This window comes from Vespula pensylvanica, chromosome 17, assembly GCF_014466175.1.
Source record: "Vespula pensylvanica isolate Volc-1 chromosome 17, ASM1446617v1, whole genome shotgun sequence".
NCBI classification, from domain to species: Eukaryota; Metazoa; Arthropoda; class Insecta; order Hymenoptera; family Vespidae; genus Vespula; species Vespula pensylvanica.
Window position 1 is genome coordinate 666,578 of NC_057701.1, and position 20,932 is coordinate 687,509.

The 20,932-nt window shown below is 45.3% G+C and overlaps 1 protein-coding gene across 3 annotated transcripts in view; it reads right to left on the reverse strand.

Annotated features, from left to right (window-relative positions):
- Positions 1 to 20,932, reverse strand: part of LOC122635207 (rhombotin-1-like) — a 61,753-nt gene that overhangs the window by 14,985 nt on the left and 25,836 nt on the right. Inside the window, exon 1 of one of the 3 annotated variants that reach the window (XM_043825157.1) lies at positions 5,060 to 5,357. The exons of the other annotated variants lie outside the window; for them this stretch is intronic. The gene's annotated coding sequence lies outside the window, so the exon portion shown is untranslated. Of the gene's footprint in view, positions 1 to 5,059; positions 5,358 to 20,932 lie in introns of those variants that run through there. 3 annotated transcript variants of the gene reach the window in all.

Sequence of the window (20,932 nt, forward strand, 5' to 3'; positions counted from 1 at the left end):
CTCAGATTCTATTAAGATCTCAGTAAGTCTTGTTACACGGAGAGGCCATGCCGCAAATCTCGCAATAAAACAGCCACCGGTATAACACAGATTCGACCATCCACCAACTACCACCACAGGCGTCCTCCTCTTATATTCCTCTTTTCCTTTCCCTCTCTCTCTCTCTCTCTCTCTCTCTCTCTCTCTCGCTCATACAACTACAGTAGTACTGAAAAGACGTTCACGTCGACGCGACTTTTCGCTTTTCCGAATTCTCTCCCCTCCCGGTATTCTTATTTTTCCATAGCGATTTACAAGCTTTCGTTGCCCTTCCAAAAGGAATAATCCGGTTTCCCGAATAAATTTATGGAATAACAAGAAGGAGGGTTTCTTTTCTTCGTTTCGTTTTAACGAAGCACGGGATGAGCGTAAAGGACTAATGATTATCGTGAATGGTGTACTAAACATTAAGGTACATCGGCTAATATCGATATCGCGTATCGTGCAGATTTTAAAGTGTCTGAGTGGAACGACGACGAAGACGACGACGACGAAGACGACGATATCGGCGCGTCATAAAACGAGTCGTAAGCGTCTCGAACCAACAGACACCTGACGCAGCAACGTGCGTAAGTGATAAAAGGGTAAATCTAATATCCCCGATTCTCGATGTCTCTATTTCTCTTCTTAGAAGCCGAAAAGGAATTAGAATTCGAAGGATCTTTTATTTCATCTTACTCCTAAAGAAAAGAGAGACGATCTACCATCTTAAAAGGTTCGACTATCTAGGCGACGTGGCATACAACTTTGAACAAAATAAAGAAAGGAAAAGGAATGATAGAAGTAGTAGAGGGATGAGGGTGAAAGCGAGATATAGAGGAGAAGGAAACGGACGAGATGGGGTAGGTCGACGTAAGAACGATCTCGCAATCGAGGGGCCAAAATCAATCAAAACATTAATTGAAAGAGCCCGGGAGACAATGGAGCCCAGCCGGCTAAGGCGGTAGGTAGGTATGGATGGTCTGATAATCGAAAGATATCTCAGTGGCCAATAGCCGATGCCTCTGGTACCTACCTAGCTACCTAGCTACCTAGCTACCTACCTACGCTGCGAGAAACGACTAAGGGGAAAAAGGAACTTTTCACTGAAAGAAAGATGGCGTCGTCCTGGTTGCGAGATCGCTTCAAATCGGGCGAATCAACCTGAGCGTGAACGAAACACGTTCGAAAACTATTCGAAACGTTTTTCTTCTTTCAACGTGGATATAAAGGAGTAACATTGCGGTCTCCGTTTCTCGATAGACGATACCACCCTCCGATCATTTTAAAAGATCGAAGATATATCCACTCGAGTCGATGCTATTCTTTCCTATGCGCATACCACGACGAATACTAAATTACTCGTTCGAAAGACCCTACGCAATTATGAATGATTACTCGGTATTAAAACGGCTTATTAAAACGAGCCGGAACAATTTGATTTCACTTTATTCGAGAATTTCCAGAGTTTCTTAAATTATTTCATCGGCAATAATTCGATTATAGCAGCAAAGTGACATGCTTGAAATATAATATCATATAATATAATATAATATGATATGACATTATAATATAATATAATATAATACAATATAATATAATATTTGAAGAACGCCGGAAAGCGAGGACAATCGAAGAAACTTCAACGCTACATTCTAATTATTCCTTCAAGATAAATAATGAAATTATAAATTCTGAGGGGGAAAATTCTAAGGGGGAAGGGTTATGCCGGTAGGGGCACAACGGTGAAAATGATTTCTGGGGCCGACGCCCAGAAAGCTGTACACTGCCACCTGGCGGAATGCCCAAGAACTTTGGGGGGATGATCGAGGGACTATATCATCGTCGTAAAAGCAATGCCCGAAAGAGAAGAGAAGGTGACCGAACGAAAGTTTTAGACCCTCCTACTACCCTATACATGGATACGTACGTACATACATGCACGTGCTTTCGAACAGACGACTTTTCGCAGGGATATCGGCGGCTATGGTGACTCCGTGGAGGGTGACTTAGGGAAAGGGGTGGGGATGGAGGAGAAGGTGGAAGAAAATGGTGGGAAGGGTCAATTCGTAAGGCACGCATTCTGCAGCTACGATCAACGTAAGAGGATTATATTTGACGTTTTTCGATCAGGCAAAGTGCCTCTTTTATTGAAGCGTTCGCCATGGAATTACGAGTAATACTCGCTCTGTCTGGGTGTACGGTCTTATTAAATCGTTTGCCGTGGAAGTAGTAAGAGGCAACCGGTGCTCGTTGAAAGACGACGAAGAGAAGGACTGTGAAAGCCTTCGAGATATCAACTCTCGATAGTATCGTTACTGAATCGATTTCGAAGAAAGAAGAACGAGAATATAGAATAGTTCAGCGAGAGTAATTAATCCGATCGGTAAGATACTCCTTTTTTTTTTCTTCCTTTTTCTTTCTTTTTTTTATCGATTACATTGGGAACGAACAAGAAAAAAAAGAAACACACCGACGAACGAAGAGAGGAGTTGGAATCGGTAATTTTTTTCTTCCTCCTATTTTTTCCCCTTCTTTTTTTATTTTTTTTATATTGCCAACGTACGTCTGTCTTTCTTTTTCCCGTCTTTTCTCTCTCTCCGGACGACAGAGATTTCCATTCCTTTGATTTCGTCGAATCGCGGAACTTACGATAAAGACTGAGAGAGCGCGCGCACGCTCCCACCAAGAGTCACGGTCATACTTCCGCTTTTAACCGGGAGTTAATTAACCGCACCGAATTGTGTCGGTATAAAATAAACGTTTGGCTCGCTAGCGAGCCTGCTCTCTCTCTCTCTCTCTCTCTTTCTCTGGGTCGCCCTCGCTCTCGCGCGCATAGTCAATTTATTTGAGAGCTTCGGTAGAACAGTGATAGCCGTGCTATATACATGTACTTCCTGCGTATCTTAAAGCCATCCCCTCTCCCACCCCTCATCTCTCTCTCTCTCTCTCTCTCTCTCTTTCCCCTTTCTCCTATACCCCCGGCCTTCTTTCTCTCCGAAGCCGACGACGGGCCGCCTCTCTCCGACTTCAAACGAAATAATTAAGCCATTCTCTTTAGGCGAACGGCTAACGAGCCCGCCAGTGCTGAAGCTAGTGCCAATTATCGAAATCCAAACGGACGGATACACTCGCATCCATTCTGCAGGGACGCTCGAACCCCTCGAAATAGGGATCTCTTCCTGCTGGCTCGCTCCTCTTCCACCTTCTCCTCCTGTTTTCTCTCTTTCTCTTACTCCCGTCTCCACCCACTCTGATCGCCCTGCTGATTGGGACAGTCGAGGGAAGAAAAAGATGCCCGTTGAGGTCTCGATATTCCGCGTCGTAGATATATTGCACGATCGCGTTTATCGTCGTATCGTTACATATACAAAAAAAAATATTAATAATAATTAAGAAAAAAAAAAAAAACAAGGACGAGAGTCTCGTTCGATCAATAAAAACGCGTACCTTGTTTTTGAAATTTTTATTCAGATCTGTCCGTCCGAATTTCGATGCCCGTAGTTTATCTCGAATATACTCGTTCCCATTCGAATATATTCGTTTGGTTACGTAGACGTAACCGAAGAACGCTTATCGTCGCGCGAAACAACGAAGAAACGACGATATACGAAGGAGAAATAAAAATTTATCGGAAGTCGAGAATAGGCGCGAGGTAGAAAAGCGAAACTCGACAGCATTACGTGTAAGAAAATGCGAGTCTGGCAAGCTGATACGTGGCATTCTACGGGGTGCGGGATTAACGTCGCTTCTAAGGAATCCGTATCTGTAACGGCAACCGTACGAACGCGAACGTCTTAAGTGGAAGCTGTAATTGGAGCGAGCGCTGACTGAGTCGCGCTGGAGGAGACGTCGAGTGAGAGAAAGACACAGCTAGCGAAGAGAGAGAGAGAGAAAGAGAGAGAAAACGAGAGGATGGGAGGGATGAAGGTAGGAAGAGAGAGGGAGAAAGAGAGAGAGAGAGAGAGAGAGAGAGAGAGAGGACTTCCACAATCACGAAATCGCTGTAAAAGGCGAAGCACGTCGAAGACTCGTAGTTGGTTAAACTCAACTTGACGTTTCGATGGTCGATGAAGTCACGAAAGGCTCGTTCCTCCTAGTCTTCGTCGTAGTTCCTGGTCCACCCTCCCTCCCACCCTCTCATCCACCCTCTCGCTCTCTCGCTATCTCGCTATCTCGCTATTTCTCTCTCTCTCTCTCTCTCACTCTGTCTCTTTCTCTTCGTTGCCGGTTCTACCGGCCCTCGACATATCCTCGTAAACAGTCGTTTCTCCGGTTACCGGCATGCGCGCGTCGCTAATGAAATTACTCCGCGCGATACATTACCCGTGGACGCTTAATTACTTTCAGAGAAATCCAGTCGACGAAGGGAGAACGAAGTAACGCAACTTTCGTCGTTACGGCTCCTCTCTCCCACCCCTCTTTTCGTTTCCTAGCCCCCTTCTCTTCTTTAACCTCTCTCAGCCCACAGATTCTCCTACCTACCTACCTACCTACCTACCTACCTACCTATCTACCTATCTACCTCTTATTCCTCATCCTTATCCTCCTCCTCTTCCTTCTCCTCGGCACCGCCGATACGATCGCGCGACATAATTGCTTTTCTTTCTTCGTTATTCGATTAAAGTCCTTCCTTATACCCCTCCCTCCGTCCCAACCCTCGATTAAACGATAATTAAATATACAAACGACAGCAATTAAATTCACCGCCATTGAAAGAGAGACAGAGAGAGAGAGAGAGAGAGAGAGAGAGAGAGATAACTCGCCACAGGATTCTAAGGGTTCTCGACCTCGAGAGATATAACGTCGCGGACGGCACGCCGTGGTCTTATCGCAAAAAAATATGCAAACGAGAGGATATGACCGGAAGGAACCGATACGATCGGCAAGTAAGTACTTAAGTACTTACAATCGACTTCGTAGAAAGAAATTCTATATGTTTAAAACGATCGACGAAAACGATCTACCGAACGTCGATCTTCCGAAATATATTCCCTTTATCCAGATAAACGGATAGATGATACAAAACAGGCAACGTTACCTTGCAACGATCGCACGAAAGTTAAGCGGACGTTAACGACGAGAATCCTCTGGATCTCTCGTCTTTATTCTCCTTCCGCCACGTGCCACTGCATCTTGAGAAGGACGAGTTGTTCTCTTTAAAGCACCACCCCCGGGAAATTTTGCGAGTGTCGTTGAAAGACAAGAAGGAGAAAAGAGAAAATGTCTCTAATTAAAAAGATGATTATTTTATATGCGTCGAGCAACGGAACTCGAGATTTCACACAAAAGCGAGATTCGATGTGCGATTAACGATATAGAATCTTTTTTTTTTTTTTTTTTTTTTTAGAGAAACTCGCGCTCGAGATCAAATGACTCGTGTGCCAGCAACGAGACGTCGTTCGAGATTGAACCAAGCCGAAAAAGCGCGAACCTCCTACCAGTAGGATGGTCGGTTGTAAACTGCCGGAGTACCGCGTGCGGCCACGGCACGCCACCGACGGTGATAAATCCCCACCACTCTGAACTATCTCTCTCTCTCTCTCCCTCTCTCGGCTTCCTCCACCGATTCGGAAGACAACCCCTCCACCATCGACGATTCTACGTCGTTATCCCTCCGTTACTCCGACAAAAACGAGCCGTACTTGCCCCCACTCTACAAGATTTTCACCCACCACATCTATTTCGCTCCCTCCACGTGCTCGCTTTGTCCCTCCATTCACCCCACTATATTCTCTATCGTTTCTCTCTCTCTCTCTCTCTCTCTCTCTCTCTTTGTCTTTCTCTTTGACTACTTCTCTCTCTTTTTCTCTCTTCTTTCTCTTTCCCGTTCACTATCTTTGCCGCACGATTTACCTCCCGTTCGAGCGAACGAGTTTCCGTGATACGGGATAACGTCGGTACTCTTACCGATTAACAGCGACGCGTCTTTCAAGTGTTCCTTTCTGTCTCTCTCTCTCTCTCTCTCTCTCTCTCTCTCTCTTTTTCTCTCTGTTTCTTTTTTCTAAATAGAATGTATAAGAAAATATTTATATCGATGATACGTACCATCTCACGAACGTTTTCCGACTTAATAGAGAAATATCGATTAAATTCCGATAGGATCGAGTACGCTATTTTAATTGAGATCACCTTGATCGTGATTGAGATAAGTAGAGATCCATTTGTACATCGATCATAGAAGAATGTTTCGCGAGAGTCAGAGCCGCGCGTCGTGCTACGGAAAGATCAAGTTCGCGACTAACGTCGAGCTATGCGAGTAAAAGGCTACCCTATCGCACGCGTGCAGGAACGGAGGTAGGGAGAGTATCGTGCTCGAAAGGGGTGGTTATCCCCACTTTCATCGAAAGCTTCCCACCTAGCTACTATACTCCCCATCGGCTTTCCCGCAAGGCCACACCTCCCATTACAAAAATTACACTGCTCGCTGATTTAGTGTTGTGCGACGTTCCGTCGAGAGGGGAGGAACGCGGAGGGTTGTACTGTTCGAGTGAGAGAGAGAGAGAGAGAGAGAGAGAGAGAGAGAGAGAGAGAGGGAGAGGGAGAAAGAGAGATAGATAGATAGATAGAGGGTGGCGTGGCGGTCCGGCGCAAGGATAGGAACCTAAGTAATGAAAGGGTTGCTCTCTCTGCCGGCTTCGAGAATCACGGAATCATTCGCCAGATTAAATTAGAAAGGCTACGATCTTTTCTCTCTCTTTATCTTTCTCTCTCTTTCTTTTACCTTTAACGCGGCCGAATTCGTTCGAGAAAATGGATTAGACCGCGTTTATACTTAACGGCACCTACCACTACGTTCCCGATATGCTTTCTTTTAATTACTCAGTGATTTACGGCAATGAGCTGATTAAATCGAGAACTGAAAAGGTGGATCACCATGTGCGAAATAACGGGCCTCGAAGGAACAAGCCCCTCTACTATCTTTCTATCTATCTATCTATCTATCTATCTATCTATCTGTCTATCTATCTATCTATCTATCTATGTATCTATCTATCTTTCTCCCACCCCTTACGCTCAAACTCTCCCCCCTCTCTCTCTCTCTCTCTTCAGCCTCCACAGCCTTCTTATTGGATTGCCTTGTCACATTTTTATTTCATAGCCGCTCGCTTTCCGCATCGCGTTCTCGACGTTAATATCGACGAAACTTTCATTTCGCGGAAGTGCAACGTTATAAATTTCGAATGCGCTTTAATGTAAGTGGACTGCTCCAACGGTGGCGGTGGCGCTGGCGGTGGAGGTGGAAAAGGAAGAGAAGGAGGAGGACGAGGAGGTGGAGGAGGAGATGGAGGAGGATGAGGAAGTAGGGTAGGTTGCGAAATAGAGAGCGTCGCGTTTGCCGCTAGTCGAGTGAATAGAAGCAAGTACCAAGGGGCGTCTCGCCGACGCGGCCAACTTTTTAAACGCACCAACTTCGACTCTGTTTCACGAATTCGTTCGACCGTCGAGACTTTGCCCTGGATATAACGTTAATGCGATCGCGTCCTGCCGGGCCGAACTTTGCCGATTATACTCGATCCCTTTCCTCCGGTCTCTTTGAAAAAGTATTATCGACGTCGGATCGACGTCAAAACTCGACAAAAAATGAACCGTTAGCGTTCGGGAGAGAGGTTGAGGAGGTGCGGGTATGTATGGGTGATAACGTATAGAAAGCATCGAGAGAAGAGAAGGGGAAAAAATGAAGAGGCACTGATAAAACGATTCGATCGACAAAGTAGATAAATAATCAGCTAGAGATGGGTAAACACTGAAGTGAGATGGACGAAAATAAAGAGAAATAATGGAAAGGGATGGGAGGGAGAGAGAATGAGCGAGGGGATGTGTAAGAGAGAGAGAGAGAGAGAGAGAGTGGGAGGGAGAGAGAAAGCGTGGGGACTGAAAGAGTAGAAAGTAAAGCGAGCGAAAGAGGGGAAGAGAGGACTAATCACTTCTAGGGACTTTAATGGAGGTTTTCTGTACGCCGTCTACTTTGTCCACGACTTATACTACTATGGACCGCTCGGAAGGAGATTGTGCCGTGGAAAAAGCAGGCAAAGAGAGTAGCGTTACGTGCATTAAACTAAACGGCACTTCGGCTCCTTTCTCTTTCTCTCTTTCTCTCTCTCTCTCTCTTTCTCCCTCTCCCTCTCCCTCTCTATTCTTCTCCTCTACCATGCGCTCCTTTATCCACTAGCAAGAAGTTCCTGAGCTACTACTCGATCGATACCGATCGAAACGGATATCGAAATAAATTCTAGGCATCCTCGGACGATTGTCCTCCGTCGTTCGTTGCCGATTTTACGACAGCCCGATGCCGTTCTTCCTTCTTTTTCGCGAACTCTCGCGCTTTGACGTCCCATCGATTTTGATACCTTTTTTCTCTCTTTCTCTTTTTGTTCAGCGATTAAACGAATAACGAAATAATCTAAGCGATAACGTACGAGTCGATCTCCCAAATCTATCCTGATTTGATCTCATCTAACAAATATATTTCGATATAGAAAAATATTTGTAATGCGTGCGTTTCGCGTGTTTCTTCCGTCGCGAAAGACGAAGGGAAAGAAAAAGAAAAGAAAAAAGAATGAAAAGGAAGAAGATAACGTTGCTAAATGTTGCCAGGGAAACGCGGATTTATTATTCACCGGGTTGATGTATCGGACAACATCGACTAGGAGAACAGGTAGCAGTAAAGTTTGGCGATGCCCGAGGCATCTTCCGAGGCTGTTGCTTGTCCCGGAGTAAGGTAGCTCGATCTTACTTTTTCTCTTTCTGGATAATACTGGACCAGGAAAAGATGACTATGAAGGATAAGAGAAAGATGGCTCGTCGTATATATGTGTATATACATACACTATATCTATATGGGGTATATACACGTGTATACGCATCAAATATATATATTGTGTGTGTATGTGTGTATATATATATATATATATAGTCACTCACTGTGGCCGTCCTACCCTACTCCGGCAAGCACCCCTATTTCTCTCCTCCCGGTGCTAAACATCCACCGTTTTCCTATAGCGAGCTACGTTTCAACCGCATTCAACTCCACACCCCACCCACCCTCCTCCCTTCTCCATGAGTCCATTCCTGCCTGCCTGCCAAGCTGCCTGCCTGTCTGTCTGTCTGCCTGCCTGTCTTTCTGTATGTCCGTCTGTCTGCTTGCTTGCTTGCTTGCTTGCTTGCTTACCTACTTGCCTCTCTCTCTCTCTTTCTTTCTCTCTCTCTCTCTCTCTCTTCTTTTCTCTTTAGAACACACATATAAAAAGATGAAGGTACGATATAGTCAAGTATATTCTTCCATCTCCTGATCTTCGAAGTGTTACATTTTATATTATACAAGGGATGATTTAGAGGTCGCAAACTCTTTTTATCTCCTTTTTTCTTCCTTCTCATTTTTCTTTTGTATATCCTTTCAATAAATAATAATATAAATGACTAGAGAGAGAGAGAGACAGATCGTTGGAGGATTTATCAGATGTCCTTCCACAGAGAAAAGATGCAAAGAGGAGAGAGTAATGGAGTCTTCGAGCTTTTCTCGATAGCTAGGTATACAGAAAAGACAGCTAGTGAAACGCTAAGAGATTCGTATGAAAGGAGTCTCGTTGGTCTCGTTCGATGGTAGTTTCCGAATCGAAGTAAGTATCGTTCTTGTATCTTCTTCTGCATGCACGCGAGCGCGCACAGCATCGACGAAGAAGTACCGCCATGACATTTTGTGGATTTTGAAAGGACGCGGCACGATGCTATCGATATTAGCAGCATGGCACAGATACTAAGAGCTTTTCTGGTAGAGCTGGGATCCATTAGCCGACTCGACTGTCTTCCGAGTCCATTACAAGATGAGCCGCCATCCTCCTCAGTGACCTACCCTCCTTTCCCAACTTACCCAACGATACATTACGATCTATCTATGTACGTAGTAGAACGAACACACACCTACGGTACTTCCATACACGCGCGTTTACTGCACGATTTTCTCTCTCTCTCTCTCTCTCTCTCTCTTTCTCTCCCTCTATCTATCTCTCTATCTCTCAATCTATCTATCTTTCTCTCTCCCTCCCTCTCCTTTCACATTTCTTGCTCGATACGTGTTACCACGTTTTAAAGGCTCCTTCGCGAAAATTACCTCCAGAAATAACGAGCACGTCCGATCCGATCAGTGTCACAAATTATGAGACGATATCGTCGTTAAAAGACGAACAAATCATAAAAGAACGATGTCTTCCAACGAAACGTATCTCTCCTACCTTATCCGCTACGTAATGCAATTACGAAGCACTCGCAATTTCTTTTGGGTTAGCGGAAAACAAGTGACCGATCCGATCTCTTGAAAGTTACGAGAAATCATAGACACATTTCGTCTACTCTTTGTGTATGTGTGTGTGTGTGTCTATATATATATATATATATATATATAGAGAGAGAGAGAGAGAGAAGAGAATAGTAAAAACGTCAAAGACTTTAGATCGGATAAGATGGTCGAAAACGATTGTAAGAAATTGTGAAAATAGTTTTCTCTCTTTCTTTCTCTTCCCTTTCTTTCTTTCTTTCTTCCTTTTTTTGTTTTTTGTTTTTTTGTGCTTCTCTCTTTTCGTTCAAACTCGACTTCGGTAGATCGATCGATGCAAAGACTACCGGAGTCTAGCCGATGGAGAGTGCTGCTGTAAGGAAAATCTCATTGAATGTTCGAGCACGCGTGCTAAGAATTTTTGTCGCGAGACGTCCTCCGGTTGCGAAAAAAAAGAAAAGGAAAAAGAAGAATAAAAGGGAAAAAACGCTAGCGAAGTGTCACAGAGAGAGAGAGAGAGAGAGAGAGACAGAGAAAGAAAGAGAGAGAGGGGTAACTGAAACGAAAGATGAAAAAAGGAAGGAAGGAAGGAAGGAAGGAAGGAAGGAAAGAAAAAGTCCAGGACAGGAAGGAGCTACATTCGAATACTTAAACTAAGAGCACGGCTAGTGCGACGTTCCTTGATTTATTCACTTCGTGAATCTTTTACCTTCTTGCCTCCTTCGTTCGAGCTGCGTCCTTCGAAACCAATGTATAGATACTTTCTCTCTCTCTCTCTCTCTCTCTCTCTTCTCTCTCTCTCTCTTCTCTCTCTCCCTTTCCAAAGCTATCTTTTCATTCGACACACCCTCGTATTTTTCCATTCGATCTTCCGACTCCGTTTCTTACGTGCGATCGAGATACAGTAACAAAGTGATCAAAATTGCAAGAAACGATCGCCGGTAGAGTCGATTGCTCTAACGAAAAGAAAAGTAGGAAGGAAAAATTTTCGTGGAGTTCGATCAATGAAGGTGGCCGCCGATAAGGTATGATAATGAATAAATTGCTCGCGCGAGAAAGACGGAACGATATAGTTGGAGATAGAGAAAGAGACAAAGAGAGAGAGAGAGAGAGAGGGGGAGAGAGAAAGAGAGATTGTACGCAGAGAACGATAACTCGGAGAAGAGGAGTAAGCAGGAACGTGGGGTGGATGGATATTGCTCGACGACGAAGCTCCGAGAAACCCCTCCGTTCCTATATTATTGTCCCCAAACCCTTTGGATCTCGACTAGCGAGTGCCTCGAGTGACTCGCGAACCCTCGACCGATGAAAAGAGGGAAAATCGGTTCGCAAAACTGACTACTACTACGTTACTACTAGTTTTTTTCGGTTCTACTTTTATATTATTGCAATTGTCGATCAAATACGATACTTTGCGATTTTTCTTTTTCCTGCTACCTCTTTTTTCTCTTCTTTCTTTTTTCTTTTTTTTTCTTGTTTATCGTAGTATATTGTGATACATCGCCGTAACGATTTAAAAGAATAACTTTTGTTAGAGCGCGAACAACTCGTTATGGGATCGTTTGTCTTCTTCCTATCGTTAATAGGAAACTCGCTCGTTGAAAGGTATTTCGGTTTGTTCGGTAGAGCTTTCGTGAGTTCATAGCCATCGTCTCATTCGAAGACCACTCGGAAAGGATATGAGCGAAATGCCTACCCACGCCATTCGTTGCCGATAATTGCCTTATTGACATTAATAAAACGAGCCGGATACCGAGGGGTTTGTCATCCGCTACGCGGTCTATGCCGTTTCTCTCTCTCTTTCTCTCTCTCTCTCTCTCTCTCTCTCTCTAATACAAGCTGCTTTATAATTCTCCAACGATCCCAATATGGTTCAGTTAAATTAAATTATGAAAATACGAATTCGCTTCAGCGATCGAACAGCCTTCCTCGTTCATGTTTCAATCATTTAAGAAACGTAAAAGCACGCAAAAAGTTTTCTAAAAAAAAGAATAGAAAAAAAAAAAAAACTCGTGGTTTTAGAATCGTTTTATTACAGAATGAAACGAGATATGGATTCGAAATACCATGAAAAATTCAATGGGACGGTATTGTCGTTAATCTAAAAATTTAACGAATAATAAAAATAAGAGAATTTTTTTTGGAAATGAAACGGTTAAAGTTGTTTACTCATTTTACTTGGAACGACACAACTGTAAAAGGATTCGAGGATCAATGAACGAGCGGGAGGACGTAAGGTCCTGGTCAATGATATATATCTACTACCTATCCCGGGCGTGACTATTTTGCGCCTGAACAAACTTTCACGAAATCGGTGTATGGATAACGACGTCGTTTAACGGATGTGACGTAACGAGACTGGCCCTGCTAGAGGCATCGGGTACGGACAGATAAATCATTGGCTTATCATCGATACGTATCCGTTGTTTATACGAGACTGCTTATCCGAAATAACACGTTTTTCGAATCAACAAGAAATTTTTATTTCTCTGTTCGCTGCTACGACGATCGTCGATCAAATCTCATACGCTTTTTATACGTAACTCACCGTTTCACAAATCTATCGAAATGTATTTGAACGAGAAAAAGTGAAAAATAATTTTCTTTTCCTTTCGAAAAAAGGAAAAGAAAAGAAAAAAAAACGGGGATCAAAATCGTGTACATCAAAAAAAAAAAAAAAAAAAAAGAAGCAGACGTTTTAAACGATGATAGCCATCATTTCGAGATACGCGATCGGAATCACGTGTATGAGAGTTAGCCTTGGAATATTACGTATCTACTGAAAGAGAGAGAAGAAGGGTCGTATCTCTCTACACGGAGGCATATACACACATACATATAACTACATGTTTCTATGGTATATTTGCTTCCAGATGGTTGCGCTCGTTGAGCAAGGTGGATAATAAAGATTCCTTGCGAGGGCTAGAAGAGAAGAGCTAGCAACGATTTCATCGGTAATGAAATTCGAGGGAGGTCCCTCGAACGTATCCGAAATTGAGTTAAAACGAATAAACCTGTATCTGATAGATCGATTTAATATACAATTTTGTATGATGTTTGAAAGGTTGCAAAAAATCTCTAAACAATCGTAAATTATCGTCGGGGCGTTCTATACGCGTAAACACACCTGTCGCTTTTACGAGTACAGGAACGAAAAAGAATCAGCGCAGGAAGAAGAAGACTAAATGAAATAAAATGAAAGGTGGAACGTGGGTGGGAAGGAAAGAGAAGAGGAGAAAGGAAAAAAGAGAAAAAGAAAGAAAGAAAGAAAGAAAGAAAGAAAGAAAGAAAGAATAGGAGAGAAGAATAGAGAAGAGAACGTGGAAGCTATAAAATCATAGGGATAGTCTTCCAAAAAGGACATATAGAAGGTATGTGTATGTATGTAGTCGAATAAGGGTGAGTTTTCTCGTAACGTATCGCGAGGCACGATCTCGATCGCGCTTGAAAGGATCTCCCTGGTGATCGGTTTGCTGGCCCGCTTCCTTCCCTTACAACGAAAACGATCTCCCGAGCGTTTCGCATTACTCCTCGATCGCGCGCTCGCTTCCAGACGGTTTCCCCGCGTCGAATAAGGCAGATAATAAAGGTCCCTCGCAAGCAAGCAGGCAGGCAGGCAAGCGAGCGAGCGAGCGAGCGAACGAACGAACGAACGAACGAACGAACGAACGAACGAACGAACGAACGAACGAGCAGACAGGCAGGCAAGCAAGCAAGGAAGCAAGGAGAAGCAAGGGCTAGGATGGAAGGCGCGGAAGGGAAGCGTAGTTCGAGGATGGAAAAGCGTAGAAAGCGAGAACGAGAGATAAAGAGAGAGAGCGAGAAAGAGATAAAGAGAGAGATAGAAAGATAGATAGATGGAGATAGAGAGAGAGAGAGAGAGAGAGAGAGAGAGAGAGAGAGAGAGAGAGAGATGGCGAAGTGGAAAGAGAAACGAAGCCGGAGGAGAAGGAAAAGAGGAGTGGGAAGCTTTCGAGGAAGAGGGAGTAGCGATATTTCACGGGTTTCGCGTGCGGGCGAACTTTAATAATATTCGTTCCATCGGGTATGGCCGAGCCTCATATTAAGTCGGTCCGTCGTAGAAGAGGAGAGAGAAAGAGGGAGTAGGACGCGCGGTCCGGATGTGACGAGAGAGTGAGAGAGAAGGAGAGGAAAAGCGTAACCGGGGAAAGCAGAATGAGACGTGTAATAAAGTGAGTTTTTAATTTCCACCGGTGCCGGCGGTTGGCCCCGAAGGGGTAGAAGGCTCGGCCCCGTGGCCGTCGCCCCCTCCCCCTCCCGCCGAGAGCTCGTGGCCTGTCGGCTAGTATTACTAGATAAATCACCCAACAGGCAATAACCTCCCTCCCCTCCTCCTCCACCTCCTGCTTCTGCTCCTTCTCCTCTTCCTCCTCCTCCTCCTCCTCCTCCTCCTCCTCCGCCTCTTCTCTTCGCCCAACCCTCGTTCGCAGCCTCGTCCAACTCTCTTCCACCTTTGCTCTCGACGTTCTGCCTGGCCATCCTCGGATCCCACCCCTCCCTCTCGTCTCCGCGTTCGCGGTAAAAAGTTTGCGTCCAGAAAGGCGGTGCGAGGGCGAGCTCTAGGAGCGAGTGGGACGACCAGGATGGCTCGACTCTACCGTAAACTCGTGAACGCTCGAGATTGAATTCGAGTAGGATATAAGAAAAAACCCTCCGGGTGGATACTTTGGCTAGGCTCCGTCTCCTCTCGTCTCCTCTCCTCTCCTCTTCCTCCCCGCTCTCACGTATCCATATACATATTTTAATATTGTCCCGATGATTTTTTTATATCCTACCTTATGGATCGTGCTACGTACGGATCGGGCTGCGTAACGTAACGCGAAGAACGTATAGATATAGAACGTACATATCTAACGGGCTCGAGCGCTACTGGTACCATTGGAGAGAGCCTAAAAGGAAGAGACTCCGTGGGTCCATTCACGTCGGCCGAGGCGAAGCCGTTCGTTTAAGCCAAGCTCAATGAACGACTACAACGCCAAAATCTACGAGCCAATATTTGTACGCTACGGGCGAACACGTGTTTCTCGTGCCCGGAGGCTCTTTAAGAGACGGGGAAAGGGGAGCGAGAAAAGAGCTGGTGGAGGAGGAAGAAGAACGAAGAGAACTGGTCGTGGTCGTCCTGGTCGACGGGTCTTCGGGATACGTCGGCATACGGGATACCGTGTACCGTAAAATTTCGACCAGGATATCCGAGAAAACCCGGCTCTACCCCCCTCTAGCCTCTCCCCTTTCCCCCTTCCCCCTTCTCCTGAAGGGAAATCCCTCGAGGATAACCTAAGAAAATACAAGGATCCCTTTCGAGAGAACGAGTCTCGCAAGTACGAACGTTGGTACCACCGAATTAATGTCCTCGGATTACGGAACCGAGCCGCTGGGAAAAATTTCGGTGTCGGGCCTGGGCCCCTCCCCCTCTCCCTTTACCCATATCCCTTTTCTCGATGTTTATAACGGAAAAGAAAATCAACATTTCCTTTTTTCTTTTTCTCTCTCACTTTTTCTTTTTCTTTTCCTTTTTCTTTTTCGTTCGAAGGACCTTCTTTCTCTCTCCCCGTTTTCACTCTCTCCTGCTCCGCCTCGCTGACTTTCGAGTCGGATTACCGTGGAGCTGTGCAAACACAAACGACGAGACGTCAAAGAGCGTAACGTTTGCTTTAACGTAGAGTCTTAATCGTCAAACGTGGAAACGTCCATTTCCAATTCCTCGGAGCTCTGCGAGATGTAATAAATCGTAGCCGATTTTTTTGAAAGAAGGGGCAAAGGTGGACAGGGTGTGTAAGATAAGTACGCGCGTTAGATGTTCCGGTATTTACCGGATTACTGCAGGAGCTCTCGGGGTAAGAAAACGTTTGAACCGAGCGAAACCGGCGTTACGGTTGGGACGAGGAAGGAAGAGGACACCGAAAGGAACGAACAAGAAAAAGGAGAGAGAGAGAGAGAGAGAGAGAGAGAGAGAGAGAGAGAGAGAGAGAAGAGATCGAAAAACGGTCCAATTTTTAGGATATTTTCATTCGCACAATCGCTCATTAACACATTTTTTTCGCGAACACCGGGTTAAATTGCATTGACTGTGACGAGCATTCAGCGAGGGGGTGCATTTAAATAAAAAGACGCAGTGGCCTGTTCGAGGGGTGATATATCTGGCGCGCGATGTCGGCAAGAGACGTACTACTACTACCCGATGTGACGGGAGAAAAGTGTGCGAGCGAGCGAGAGAGAGAGAGAGAGAGAGAGAGAGAGGAGTGGTGAAGAGAGGAGAGGAGAGGGTTGGCTGCGGGCTAGGCGAAAGCGATGGGGAGGGGCTCGAGGGGGAATCGAGGGGTCAAATGGCGGGCAGAATGCGCGGTGATTGCTGGAGGGCCGCATAATTGCACCCTTTGTGGTGCAATCAGCGCCGCAACTTGGCTGGCGCCTAGTTCTAGCGCAACCCCTCCACTACCTCCCTTCGTCGCGGCATCACGTACCTGCCACCCTCTCTCTCTCTCTCTCTCTCTCTCTCTTCGTCTCTCTCCCTTCCTTCCTATCTCTTCCACGTTCTTCTACGCTCGACAACGTCGACGACGACGTGGCACCCTTCGACATTGTCCCCCTTAAATATCTCCACCTCCAGGTCGAATCCTTCGATCCTAAGGACTTACGGTTTCTAAAATTTTCAAACGCTCGCGGCTATGACATTTTACATCGTTGGTCCTCTCTGGACTTCGATGCTTTCAGGAAATAGGTTTCACACATGCTTGTCTTTCAATTTTCTTGTTTGCGTTACACCGGCAGGAAGTATTCCACATTGTTTTCTCAGGTTATTCCTTTCGAAACGCTTGTCACTCAAAAACGAAGCTATCGTTTCGTTAGTTCCCCGAATATTTCCAGATAAAACGACGAGATAGAGGACAATGTCTATCTTCGTTTGAAAAAATTATCGCCGAACGGGTGAGATCGATTTGAGAAACACTGCCGGAACGCACACCACATCCCGTGAAATTGACGCTTCTTCTGGACCGCCTAGCGCGTTGACAATAGCGTACGATCGAGACCGTGTTTCTACGTCGTTGTCGAGTCATTAAACTCAGACATTCGCAATTAAGTGCTCTCGCGATATCATCAAGAACGTACGGCGCACGCCGTGTACTCTTTATACAACACGTTGGTTGGTAACTCGGTATGAAAGATCCAATTCGATAAAGTTACTAGTGGCTAACGAGTGTGGCTTTAGCAAAAATAAAAATGTGTCTCGATCTTCGCTCTCTTTCTCTCTCTCTCTCTCTCTCTCTCTCTCTCTCTCTCTCTCTCTCTCTCTCCATCTCTATCTATCTTTATCTCTTTATCTCTCTCGATCCATCCTGTAGTTAGCCCTCGAGTAATATTAATTAGAAATTTATCTCCGATCTCGATATAATTGATTCGTAATTTCCGTTTATCGCGAATTAAATCGAGACGCGATGCAGGCCATGCCTACTTTATTTCTCGACACTTTATCGAATCCGCGTTTGCGAAGAGACTCGCGAACTCGTAAAACGAGAGAGACGTTTCTCGAGTTTACGAGGACGATCGCAAAAATAACAATCGCGTTGACGAGAATGAAATAAGCAACACACAGCAGAGAGAGAGAGAGATTGAGAGAGACGGTCATCGAAAATATCTCGTTGCCTACTGTCCATGAGAAAAGAGAAAATAAAAAAGAGATGACACAACGGATAGGCTCGGACGATTGAGAATCACTGAAGCTTGCAGCTTGCGACACGACGATGCCATTACCGTGTCGACCTTTCTCTTTCCCTCATTCCCCTCTCACAGCTCGCACACAATCACGCACGAGTATCTCTCTCTCTCTCTCTCTTTCTCTCTCTCTCTCTCTCTCTCTCTCTCTCTCTCTCGCTCTCGCTCTCGCTCTCGCTTCATTCTGAATGCCCTTCCTTTCCCTCCCACGTTCTGTCTGCGCGCCTTAAGTCTTGAATTATACAGACAGCGCCACTTAAAATAATACACCCGGTATAAACTGTGCATCAACGCTAAAAGCTGTCATTTTCTGTAAGCCGGAATTATGGAGATTCCACGGCCCGTCGATGTACCTCCTGCGGCGCGTTCTTATCGTTAGCGCGTGAAAGGGTGTAAGAGAGAAAAGAGAGAGAGAGAGAGAGAGAGAGAGAGAGAGAGAGAAAAGAGAGAGAGAAGGTAAAAAAGAAAAAAAAACCGCTCAAGGAGCGAAAGAAGAAGCGAGGAGGTGGAGGAAGAGGTGGAAGAGGAGGAGGAGGAGGAGCAGGCTGAGCGGGAAAGAGAAACGCAAGAGTGTGGGTAGAGGAGAAGATAACGAAAGGATGTCATTACCTCGACGCGTTGGAAAAAAAAAGAAAGAAAAAAAAAAAAAAAGAAAACGTGACCGGCCGATTAAAAGGAAGGAAGGAAGGAAGGAAGGAAACAATGTTTTCAAAGATTACCTATCGACGTTGACAACTAATCTGGCACATTTCATAAACAAAAGGAACATTGACCTGCGTTCCGTACGATTTATTCGATCAAGTTTCAAAGAGATAATATACGAGTACGTATGTATGTATGTATGTATGTCTTGTAATGCAGCAAAAAAGACGTATAGTTCGATCTATTCAAAGCCTCTTATTATCCCGTATCCGTGTCCTTCTTATAAAGGAAAAAGAAAGACAAGGAAAAAAAATAAAAAGGAGAATAATAAAAAATTAGAATAGAAAAGGAAGAAGAAGAAGAAGAAGAAGAAGAAGAAGAAGGACAGACCGAGTCCATTATTCGGCGGCAGTCTCGTTACTTTTGAATAAACTGTTGTCTGCAGATAAAAAAATAATCCATCGCGGTCCAGCTGTCGGAGACATATTCCAGAAGTCGCGTTTTAATGGGGGCTCATTATAACCGTTGCTCTTAACGTAACTAACAGCCGGGGCCGCATCGTTGGTAGAACATGTTTTGCGACTGTGTGTCGGAGCTGATGCATACGTGCGCGAACGTGTGCGCGTGGTCGAGCCGAGGAGACATGTAGGGAGCTAGAAGGGGATAGAGAGAGAGAAAGAGAGAAAGAGAGAGAGGTATAGGAGGGGAGAGAGAGAGAGAAAGAGAGAGGTATAGGAGGGGCGAGAGAAAGAGAGAAAAAGAGGATTTGGTGGGACGGAAGGAAAGAGACGAAGACGGCAAAGGAGAGAGAGAGAAAGAGAGAAAAGAGGCGAGGTGGGGATTAAATTCATTACTCAACCTGTTTGCTCGGTTCGCTCTTTCGCTCGACGCGTCCGCCTAATGCCACGAGTGCGAATGCGTGAGAGAGTGTATGGACGAGTTTTTAACTCTTACGTGTATAACGTGTATAACGCGAGCCTGCAGCATTAACGTCTTTGCTACGTAATGAAAGTGCTACGGTCATTACTTCTTCCCTCCCGCTCTAACTCTAACTATTTCTCTCTCTCTCTCTCTCTTTCTTTCGCTCTCTCGCTCTTTTTCCTCGCCTTGTTTCTCGTCTCTCATATTAAAGAACGTTACCACTAGCCTCTTCGATAGCCTAAGCCCTATTATGCGTCGAGCAAAGGTCGAGAAGACCGATCGATGATTCTTCCTTCGTATACACGGATTCTCCGATTGAGAGCTTTATTTCTTTTGTTTGCAAAGAAACGCAACGAGTGGGATAATTAAAGGATTTTAAAAGAACCTTTGCTTCTCCAGAAACACAACTCCGCGTACACGACTGTCTCTAAAAATATTCAACGATATTCGTATAAACACGCACACGCGCACATGCACAGACGGACGGACGAACGGACGGACGGACATACGCATGCGTTTAGAGATTATTCGTTTACGTGCTTAAAGGATTTAATATTAAATATTCAGAGGGTTTTTCATCCGTCGCGAATTTATTCAGCTGTCATTGAGAATCGCTTGCGACCATCTGGCCCTAGTTAAACGTACCCCTAGATCTAATTAAGGAATTGAGGGACTCGTAAACGAAACGAGACGAAGGTGGTAGAGGAAGATAATAAGGCTGGTTTTGGCAGTCATCGATATCTCCTCGCGAAGAACAGAAAGACGAGCGAAATGTAGAGAGAATCGGAACGGAAGGAGGAGAAGCAAGAGGAGGGGGAGGAGGACGGAGGACGGAGGACGGAGGACGGAGGACGGGGGTTGATAGCGTTCGAGGTAGATGGATTAAGTACGTTCGCCCCGTGTAACCTCGGCAGCATCCCTCGAATATATAGCAGACGGTGGCGCGCGCATGGATACCGGATACGTGCCCTCGTCGATTAATTGTACTCATCTAATTGGGATCTCACCCTTCTCCCTTCTTCAGCCACTCCTCTCGTCCCTATTACTCGACCTATCTCCAACGTCTCGCCACTGGCTGAGAAGTGGCGTTCGATCTAAAGCGTCTAATAATGAGAGGGAGAAAGAGAGAGAGAGAGAATCTTCGACGAAATGAATAAAAATGAAGAAAAAGTTGAAGGACTATGAACGATCGAACGATCGTCGAAATTAGCCGCTCGTGACTCGCCGTGTTCGTCGGCTGGTATGAAAATCGAGAAAGGTAGTAGCGTAAGGTTGAACGGCAAGGGTGGCGATGGTGGTGGTAGTGGTGGTGGTGGTGGTGGTGGTGGTGGTAGTAGTAGTGGTGTT